Source organism: Anolis carolinensis, unplaced genomic scaffold (assembly GCF_035594765.1).
Source record: "Anolis carolinensis isolate JA03-04 unplaced genomic scaffold, rAnoCar3.1.pri scaffold_10, whole genome shotgun sequence".
In the NCBI taxonomy this organism is placed as follows: Eukaryota; Metazoa; Chordata; class Lepidosauria; order Squamata; family Dactyloidae; genus Anolis; species Anolis carolinensis.
Window position 1 is genome coordinate 25,987,670 of NW_026943821.1, and position 9,953 is coordinate 25,997,622.

The following is a 9,953-nucleotide window of genomic DNA, read 5'->3' on the forward strand; positions in this document are numbered from 1 at the left end:
GGTCAGGCGGGTGCAATGGCGAGGGAAAGGCAAAAGCCAGGGGAGTCCTGAAGGGCAAGGCCGGAGTCATTCACTGGTCAGAGAGGCCAGCTCTTCTCTGATCAACACCTCCACAAACAACAGCTGAGACTCTCCCAGGCTGCAGCAGAGGCCAGGCTTGCTTTGCTCTTCCGAAGATTAAACACACACTCACATAAACCCGATAAATTCGTGCCAGTGGCCTTCTGTTGGAGTGCTGCTCTCGCAAGAGCCTCCTCACCATTAGAGACCTTCGGGGAAGGGTCACAACCGGTGGGGATATCCCCAGCGAGGTCAATGCATGCCGCTTTGTTCCTGGAAGGTTCAAACACACACAAAAACAACTGCCCTGACCTTAGAAATCATAAATAGACAAGGCAATGTGCTTTGGGTGCACTCCTGGGCTCCTATTCTTGGTTTTGCATGCAGAATTATTTGGAAGTAAACCTCACTGCGTTCATAGGGAACAAAGCTTTGCGGGAGGTTTATTATCAGGGACGCCAACTTTTAGAATCTCCTGGAATTCTACGACTCCCAGAATAATGTGCATGAGCACAAAGATGCTCCAAAAGACTATATTAAATGGGCTGAGAGTTGTGGTCTAAAAATTGCGCGAGTTGAAGTCCAAAACACCTGGAGGGCCCAAGTTTGCCCATGCCTGAGATAGATAGATAGATAGATAGATAGATAGATAGATAGATAGATAGATAGATAGAGCCACTGTATTATGTCCAAAATATGATAGCCTCAGTTGAGTCATTTTGTCTTCTAGGGAGAACATAAAATTGTGTTATGGGCCTTCAGGTTGCGTGTCGACTTATGACAACTGCATAAGTAGTTCTGCCAGTTTCTTCCCCTGAAATATGGCCTCTAGCACCTGGTGTTCATTGGAAGTCTCCCATCCAAGGATTAACCAGGGATTATGATGCTTGATTTCCAAAATCAGTCAGGATCTGTGTCTTAAGGGGGAAAAGAAGATTTAGACAGCTACCTAACAACTGCCTTGTCCATCTCCAAACCCTGGAAATTCAGGAATTGCTCACTATATTTCCTGAGCAAATTATTGCCATGTTTGAATATTGCATCACTCCTGGTTGGGAACTTCCCAGATAAGCTACCATCGGGATTTCCCGTCGTGAGTTTTCACCAGTGATTAATTCATTGAAAACTCACCTCTGCCTGGATTGAAAACTAGTCAAGGTAATATTTTCCTAGTCAATGATTGGTATGAAAGAGGAAAGTGTCTCGCCTGTCAATCATTTGTGGATTATTAATAGCATCAACATACATAAAATGCTAATTATATTCATATAACACATCTGATGTTCGATATCTTATATAAATATACATATATTATTATAACATACAATTATGTGAAATAAATTATTTTAATCCATGATCCCTCTATCATACTCTTGCAAGGAATGTAATACAATGCCTAGTTTTGTTTTTAATCTATTGTTTATAAAATTGACTGTATTTGATATATACTTAGATATTTGTACAATAAGAAGCACAATGCCATTTTGTGTGTGTCAGGAGCGACTTGAGAAACTGCAAGTCGCTTCTGGTGTGAGAGAATTGGCCATCTGCAAGGATGTTGCCCAGGGGACATTGCCTGGATGTTTTGATATTTTTCCCATCCTTGAGGGAGGCTTCTCTCATGTCACCGCATGGAGCTGGAGCTGACAGAGGGAGCTCATCAGCACTCTCCCCAGGTTGGATTTGAACCGGCAGCCTTCAGGTCAGCAACCCAACCTTCAAGTCAGCAATCCTGTCGGCACAAGGGTTTAACCCACTGCGCCACTGGGGGGTTATAAATGGCAATGCCATTTATGCTTATGTATTATATCTATATATATAAAAATGTAATGTACGTTTGTAGGACTAAGTAAACAACAAAACCACTGAACCAAATCACACCAAATTTGGCCACAAAAGACATAGTCATCCAATCTATGTCTTTCAAACAAAAAACTTGGAAAATAAAGTCCAAATTAGAGGAAGAGGAAGAGCCGTTTTCAACCCTGGTTGCTGGTCAGAAGGGTAGGCCCTGCCCCCTTTAGGCCCCGCCCACTTTGTCTCCTAGCAACCCCCTCAGCCACAATGGCACTGGGGTATAGCCAGGGTTCAGGCTTTTGAGGCTGCAAGGCTATTCACTGCGATTCCACCTGGCCAACAAAGCATTCCCATAAGCCACAGCAACGCGTGGCCGGGCACAGCTAGTCCCATATTTCATTGTTATATATCCCTAGCAGAGGGTGCACATGTGTGAATATTGTGGGGGTATTCTCCCCACCTCACATTCCAAATGTTCAAGGTGCAATAAATAAGCTCAGTTCAGGACAAAAAAAATCAAGCTCACATGATCGTGGTTTCGCATACAGACTCATCTGGAAGTTCCAAGTGATAAACAAGGTATTAATCCAGATCCACATGGAGATCTGTAAATATCGGCGGACCAAGAGAAGGGCTGGGGGGGGGGGTATAAATTTAGCCTCTGAGTCAGGGGGTTGTGATGGCTGAGGGCCTCCTATTAATCGGATTGACACTCTCCGGGGAGACATTCCAGCCTCGTGTAAGAAAGCAACTTGAGATGGAAGCCAGGAGGACAGCTGGCCCGGGGACCAGCCTCACCGGCCCCCACTTTGCCTCAACACCCTTTCGACCCCCTCCAAGCTGTTCTTCTCTTTGCCTTTGGGTGGAATATCCCAGTGAAGCTTCCCAACTGCCTTATTTTCCTATGTAGCATTCCTAGAGCTCAGGAAATTTAAAAAAAATCATATGAATACTTACGGTAGCAGGCTATATGCTGCAGGATAATATTATGAAGGAGAATTAAATATACAAATGGATTTCCTAAGGAGAATTGGGACTCTAAATGGAAAGAGCTGATAGACTATTATGCTCCCCAAGAATTGTGGGCTTTGAAGTCCAAAACACCTGGAGGGCCCAAGTTGGCCCAGGCCTGATCTATCTGGTGCTCATAGCTTACACAAAGCAATGCTTACATCTCATGTGCTAGTTGTAGCTCTGTGTTTGACTCCCTCTCTTCCGTCCCTGCAAGGCCTTCTCTCCATTGCCATTTGATGAATTTTGCAGGGAGCTGAGACCAAATTAGCAACTTTGCATTTGTCTGAACTTGCTGCCCAAGGTTGGGAGCGGAGTTACCAGGCGGAGTTGCTTTTATTAACACTTCTGCCCTAGAGACAGCTGGACAAGCCAGCAAGGCTTGCTTGTGGAAGGAAAAAGAAAACAAGTCTGCTCAATAATAATAATAATAATAATAATAATAATAATAATAATAATAATAATAATAATAGCAACAACAACAACTTGGGAAGTGTTCGACTTGTGATTTTGTGATACAAAATCCAGCATATATATCTTGTTTACTGTGTGATATTATGACTTTGTGTCAATAATAATAATAATAATAATAATAATAATAATAATTCAGAACAGTGAACCCTAGAGCTCTCTCCAGAGACCTCCAGACCGTAGTCTTTGTGTCAATAATAATAATAATAATAATAATAATAATAATAATAATAATAATAATAATAATAATAGCAACAACAACAACTTGGGAAGTGTTCGACTTGTGATTTTGTGATACGAAATCCAGCATATATATCTTGTTTACTGTGTGATACTATGTCTTGGTGTCAATAATAATAATAATAATAATAATAATAATAATAATTCAGAACAGTGAACCCTAGAGCTCTCTCCAGAGACCTCCAGACCGTAGTCTTTGTGTCAATAATAATAATAATAATAATAATAATAATAATAATAATAATAATAATAGCAACAACAACAACTTGGGAAGTGTTCGACTTGTGATTTTGTGATACGAAATCCAGCATATATATCTTGTTTACTGTGTGATACTATGTCTTGGTGTCAATAATAATAATAATAATAATAATAATAATAATAATTCAGAACAGTGAACCCTAGAGCTCTCTCCAGAGACCTCCAGACCGTAGTCTTTGTGTCAATAATAATAATAAGAAGAAGAAGAAGAAGAAGAAGAAGAAAACCGCACTACAAACTAGAGCTGACAGCTGGCACAACAAAACATTGCATGGAAAGTTCCTTGACAAAATTGAAGGAAAAGCTGATAAGGAGAAGACTTCAACTCCTAGAGGCCCCAACCAGCTTGGCCAATAATCAGGAAGTTCTAGGAGCTCAAGTCCAAAAAATATGGAAGACCAAGGTTTGGGAGACGCTTTTCTTGGGCTACCTCTGCTCCGCTTAGTATCTGGTACCTGAGGCGGTTGCCTCACTTTGCCTAAAAGTAGGTCTCCCTCCAACAAGACAGCATCTTGGCTTGAATGTCCACCACAGATGGACGTTTAGGGGTCATCAACAGTGTCACCAGCGAGAGACCCAGATGTACAGTACAGAGAGGTGGGTGTCTATCGACCCAGCTGTTGTTTTTCTGGGATGTGTTTTGGATCCCGTTTCCTCCCGGGCATCAACTGATTGTCAGCTGAGATCCACGACTGACTTTTCTGCCCGGAGGAAGAGGTCTCTCGCTCTTTCGGTCCTTCTGCAAGAGCATGTTTTTGAAATATGCACCCGATTGGCAGCGTGCCTAGGAAAGCAGCACGTGGAAGAGTCCCGCGGCCATTTTCGTTGCAATTTCATGGCAACCTTCGGGGTGAAAGAGAGGCAGTTCAATCGGAGTGCGCTCCACTCTTTTGCTGGGTGTCCTTTTTATGACCATGAGAACATGCTCAGGGGATAATGCCGCCTGCACTTGAACATAGTCCATTCCTAGATCGAGTGTAGCAAACATGTAACACAGGCCTGCAATACTGAAAGTCATAAAAATAAATAAATAAATAAATAAATTATTGATTTTACTATGCTGTCGTATATAATGGGACTTAAGTATCCATGAATTTAGAATAAAATTTTTAAAAAATAAACTAATAAAAAAAATGAATAAAAAAATTAAAAACGAAATTATTGATTTTACTATGCTGTCGTATATAATGGGACTTAAGTGTCCATGAATGTTGAATAAAATTCAACAAAAAATAAAAAGAATAAAAAAATAAAATGAATAAAAAAATTAAAAAAGAAATTACTGATTTTACTATGCTGTCATATATAATGGGACTTAAGTATCCATGAATGTTGAATAAAATTCAATAAAAAAATGAAAATAAATAAAAAAGAATAAAAAATAAAATGAATTAAAAAATTAAAAAAGAAATTGTTGATTTTACTATGCTGTCGTATATAATGGGACTTAAGTATCCATGAATGTTGAATAAAATTCAATAAAAAAAATGAAAATAAATAAAAAAGAATAAAAAATAAAATGAATTAAAAAATTAAAAAAGAAATTGTTGATTTTACTATGCTTTCGTATATAATGGGACTTAAGTATCCATGAATGTTGAATAAAATTTAATAAAAAATGAATAAAAAATTAAAAAAGAGATTCTTGATTTTACTATGCTGTTGTATATAATGGGACTTAAGTATCCATGAATTTTGAATAATTTTTTAAAAAAAATAAAAAAAATAAAAAATAAAAAAAATAAAAAATAAAATGAATTAAAAAATTAAAAACGAAATTATTGATTTTACTATGCTGTCGTATATAATGAGAATTAAGTATCCATGAATTTTGAATTTAAAAAAAATATATGAAAAAAATAAAAAGAATAAAAAATATAATGAATAAAATTTTTTTAAAAGAAATTATTGATTTTACTATGCTATCGTATATAATGGGACTTAAGTATCCATGAATTTTGAATAGAATTCAAAAAAAAAATAAAAGTAAAATAAAAATAAATAAAAAATAAAATGAATAAAAAAATTAAAAACGAAATTATTGATTTTACTATGCTGTCGTATATAATGGGACTTAAGTATCCATGAATGTTGAATAAAATTCAATAAAAAAAGAAAATAAATAAAAAAGAATAAAAAATAAAATGAATAAAAAAATTAAAAAAGAAATTATTGATTTTACTATGCTATCGTATATAATGGGACTTAAGTATCCATGAATGTTGAATAAAATTCAATAAAAAATAAAAATAAAATGAAAATAAATAAAAAATAAAAAAGAATAAAAAATAAAATGAATAAAAAATTAAAAAATAATTATTGATTTTACTATGCTGTCATATATAATGGGACTTAAGTATCCATGAATTTTGAATTTTAAAAAAATGAAAATAAAATAAAAAATGAATAAAAGAAAAATTATTTATATTTTCCACAATCTCCTTTCCACAAGTGGGAAGGAGAGATCAGACTTCTTCAAGTTATTAATAGTAATTTAATGAGTTTTAGCACATATCTAATGAATCATCATAAGTAAAATATTGTGGAAGGCAAGTAAACAAAGCATTATATCACATTATATTATGTTACATCCAAGTTTTTAGCCTCTATTATCTTGACATCTTTTATACTGAAGTTAGATAGATAGATAGATAGATAGAAGGTTTTTATACTGTATATACAACAAAAGAGTGAGAACAAATTTTATACAGAAAGTCAAGAAAGATATAGAGAAAGAAAATATATATATAGAGAGAGAGAGAGAAGAAAAAATAAAAATAGATGTATATTGGACTTCCGTTTTACTTTCTCCTGTTTATTTCTCTTGAATTTTGAGACTTTCTCTCCCTTTTACTCGATTCTTAGCAGTTTTTTATCTCTTCTTCTTAAAGACTATAGTTTTGTATCATGTAGTCCTCAAATTTTGACCAATCGGTCGTTTTTACTCCTCTGTCTGTATTCTTTTCCAGCAAAAATGTTAGTCGATCCATGTATTTTATTTCCATGACTTTTTGAAAAGTCAATGTTCCTTCTGCATCAAGGAGGGATCTGGCTGTTCTTAAAATCTACGGTTCAAAAAAGCAAACCTAGACTTTGCCATTGGGTTTAAGCCACACTGTTTGACTATGCAGTCGTGCATAATGGGACTTAAGCATCCATGAATTTATTGGTATCTCTGCGGGATTTCTGGCACCAAACCCAAGGCCGTTCAGTTTCCGCCCTATTAATGGAAGGACTCCTCACACTTCAGTGGATTTTGTCTTCTTGTTTGCATGGATGAGTAAACAAGTTTTCGTTCCCTATCTGTGTGGAAATGCAAACAGAAGACCATTGGGCCGGGCTGTGGCACAGCTGGCTAGTAACCAGCTGCAATAAATCACTACTGACCGAGAGGTCATGAGTTCGAAACCCAGGTCGGGTTAAGCCCCCGACCATTAAATAGCCCAGCTTGCTGTTGACCTATGCAGCCCTGAAAGACAGTTGCATCTGTCAATTAGGGAAATTTAGGTACGCTTTATGCGGGAGGCTGATTTAACTAATTTACAACATCATAAAACTGCCAGCAAAACACGAGGAATGGAATGAGGAAGTACAACCACTATTGGACAGTGAAGCAACAGCTCCCCCTGTGGCGGGAATCGTGAAGCTGGAAAAAAAATTAAATGCCTCTGTGTCTGTCTATATATGTTGTTTGTCTGTTGGCATTGAATGTTTGCCATATATGTGTTCATTGTAATCCGCCCTGAGTCCCCTTCGGGGTGAGAAAGAAGGGCGGAATATAAATACTGTAAATAAATAAATAAATAAATAAATAATTGGGTATGTCCAATTTTCAGGGTCCTGCTCTCTGCCATGCTGGAAAACTGGAGACTCAAAGAAAATGTCATTGGTGAGAGGCAGAATTATTATTTGGGGGGTCAAGCCCTTCTCCCCTTCCCCAGGGGCTCCCCGTGACACTATTCCCGTCCCATGCACACTTTCCCCCTCATTTCCTTGCACACCCTTCCAAGAACCATTGGTAAATATTTGGTAAATAGATAGCAGCACGTTGATCTCAGAGTTGCATAATAAAGATGCCTCTTTTCCTCTGAGGCTACGGCTTGTTTTCCCGGTTTTCTTGCTCTGATTCTTTGGGACTTAGCTGGGGATGGGCAAACCTCCACAGCTCTAGTTGGTCAGATTTGTTTTTTTTTATATTAAATTTTTTATACTACATCGAAAGAGTGAGAACAACCAAGGTATAGAAAAGTAGGAAAAAGAGAGAAAGATAAAAGTCTACAATCTACAAAAAATTTCAGATTTGTAATTTGCCCAACAAGACATTTGTTTTGATCCCTGGGATTATGGCGCCACAGGCAAGTGCCTCAATTGCCTCACGGTTGAACCGCCCCTGGTCCCATGTTCGAATCCAACCCAGGGAGAGCGTGGATGAGCTCCCTCTATCAGCTCCAGCTCCATGCGGGGACATGAGAGAAGCCTCCCACAAGGATGGTAAAAACATTTGGGTGTCCCCTGGGCAACGTCCTTGCAGACGGCCAATTCTCTCACGCCAGAAGCAACTTGCAGTTTCTCAAGTCGCTCTTGTCATGAAAAAAAGCTGGGAGGGAGTTTTGGAATGTAAGCCAATGAAAACCTTCAACAAAAAAATCCTTGGAGTTGTTTCACAAAGGCCCTTTCCATGCATCTGACTTAAAATCCCACATTACCTGCTTTGAACTGGGATATATGGCAGTGTGGACTTAGATAATCCAGTTCAAAGCAAGTATTGTGGGTTGTCCTGTCTTGATATCCTGGGTTATAGAGCTGGGTGGAAGGTCCCAAATTCTTCATCCTTCTCTGCCAAAGGATGCTGGAATGTGTCCAGAGGAAGGCCACATCTATGGCAGGCATCCTCAGAGGTTGTGAGGTCTGTTGGAAACTAGGCAAGTGGGGTTTATATATCTATGGAAGGTCAAGCTTGGGAGAAAGAAAGAAAACTCAAAAGAATTTTGGTCTGTCTGAGGCAAGTGTGGATGTTGCAGTTGGCCACCTTGATTAGCTTTGAATGGCCTTGCAGCTTCAAAGCCTGGCTGCTTCCTGCCTGGGGGGATCCTTTGTTGGGAGGTGTTAGCTGGCCCTGATTGTTTCATGTCTGGAATTCCCCTGTTTTGGAGTGTTCTTTTTTTTTTTTTACTGTCCTGTTTTTATTTATTTATTTCCCATACTTGTGTCCCGCCCTTCTCACCCCGAATGTTTGGGGTGGCGGGGCAGCAAAATTCTGTTCGCCTACACTTGAAAATTACCTTGGGCCGGCCCTGCTTGGGATCTTCCCTGCTTTCGAAGTAATCTTCCCAAGCTCTAAATGTGACCAAGAACAATATCCAACTGGCCAAATGCATCCCCATCCCGGTGAGAAAATGATTCTGGTTTAATTTCTTGCTGCAGCCTGTGCAATCAAGGAAGGAGAGTTTCAAGTGCACGATGGGTAGCAGACCTCAGTGGATGGAAGCCTGTGCAGATAATAATAATAATAATAATAATAATAATAATAATAATAATAATAATAATAATAATAATAATAATAATGTGGTGATGGGCACATTGGGTGCCGTGCCAAAAGATCTCAGCCAGCATTTGGAAACAATAGACATTGACAAAATTACGATCTGCCAACTGCAAAAGGCCACCCTGCTGGGATCTGCGTGCGTCATCCGAAAATACATCATACAGTCCTAGACACTTGGGAAGTGTTCGACTTGTGATTTTCTGATATGAAATCCAGCATATCTATCTTGTTTGCTGTGTCATAATAAAATAATAACTTTATTTTTATATCCCACTCCCATCTCCCCAGAGGGGACTCGGGGCGGCTCACATGGGGACAAGCCCAGTTCCAAAATACAATACATTACAGCATAATTAAACCAATGTAAAACAGGTAAGATGGTATAATCATACAAACCAGCATAAAATATCAACATAAAACATTAGAACAGCCCCACCGGGCTGTGGCACAGGCTGGTAAACAGCTGCTGCAATAAATCACTCTAACCATGAGGTCATGAGTTCGAGGCCAGCCCATGGCGGGGTGAGCACCCATCAATTAAAAATAAAATATAGCCCCTGCTCGTTGC